The sequence below is a fragment of the Lagopus leucura genome, unplaced genomic scaffold, assembly GCF_019238085.1.
Source record: "Lagopus leucura isolate 7727_CA_CO unplaced genomic scaffold, USGS_WTPT01 Super-Scaffold_739, whole genome shotgun sequence".
Taxonomy (NCBI): Eukaryota; Metazoa; Chordata; class Aves; order Galliformes; family Phasianidae; genus Lagopus; species Lagopus leucura.
Window position 1 is genome coordinate 699,878 of NW_024962255.1, and position 1,476 is coordinate 701,353.

Here is a 1,476-nt window from a genome sequence, read left to right on the forward strand (position 1 = left end):
TTTGCCACCCTGCTATTATCATCCTGTTATAGCATTATGCTCTCCAAAATTCATCAGCCAACTGTAGAGCAAAGAGGGAATCTCTGTTCTCTAAAGGAGGGGAAATGTTACAGCACAAAAGTGAGTCCTGCCATTGCCCTGATTTTAAACAAATGAAAGCAGGACATCAGGAACATTTAATAAGGTAAAATAATGGAGCTGGCAAAGCTGTTGCTCTTGCTAGGGCCCAGAATACAGCTGACCTCTTTGTAAGTGTCTAAAAACAATGTTAGACTACTTTGGAGAAATCCTATTTGGCTTGACAGGGATGCCTTCTGTTGTATGTTGTACGCTAGCAGGAGAATTAGTGATAGGTTTTCCCATATTTCTTGGGGTCAGGATCCCTCTGGAGTAGGGTCCCAAATGTGCAAAACAAGAACTTAGGGCTTGCACTGTGTGAATGTTGGGTGTGGAAGCAGGAATTGCTACCACTCAGTCATTCAGCTGTTAAAAATCAAGTCCTCATTCTCTTAAAATGGCCATGATGGTAGCAGTTTTCTCCTTGGAGAACTGATGTCAGGCTCTTCTCATGGTGGGACCAGCCCTAAATGCTGTATCACCCTGTCTGTCCTCTTACTTTTCACCCTAAGACATCTTAAGTGGGATCAAGTAGGGAACAAAGGTCATACGTTTACCGCAAAAGTGCTTCCTGCACTGACAAGGAAATAAATATTGGCCAAAGAGATGGAGGAAAAAAAACACCCAAACGAAGATTTTTTAAAATGTAAACGTATAGAAGTACAACAGTATTTTCTGCTGCGTACAAATGCCAGTGCCACCAAAATGCATGTTGAAAACTCTCAGCATTGCCAAGCAGTTTGTGACCTTGACTGCATGACAGAATCACAGAATGGCCAGAGTTGGAAGGGACCTCAAGGATCATGAAACTCCAACCCCCTGCCACATGCAGGGCCCCCAACCACCCTATTTAATACCAGACCAGACTGCCCAGGGCCCCATCCAATCTGGCCTTGAACACCTCCAGGGGTGGACAGGGCATCCACAGCCTCTCTGGGCAGCTGTTCCAGCACCTCACCACTCTCTCTGTAAAGAACTTCCCCCTGACATCCAACCTAAATCTTCTCTCCTTCAGCTTCAAAACATTTCCCCTTGTCCTGCTGTTATCTACCCTTTCAAAGAGTTGATTCCCCTCCTGTTTGTAGGCTCCCTTTAAGTCCTGAAAGGCTGCAATGAGGTCACCTTGCAGCCTTCTTTTCTCCAGGCTGAACAAGCCCAGCTCCCTCAGCCTGTCTTTGTAGGGGAGGTGCTGCAGCCCTCTGATCATCTTTGTGGCTCTCCTCTGGACCCTCTCCAACAGCTCTCTGTCTTCCATGACCTCAGATCCATTCCTGCAGAGCAAAGTGTGCTCTTATTTACAGTGTACAGGATGACTCTTTTAGATACAACTTAAGGTATGAAAGAAGTGAGGCATTCATA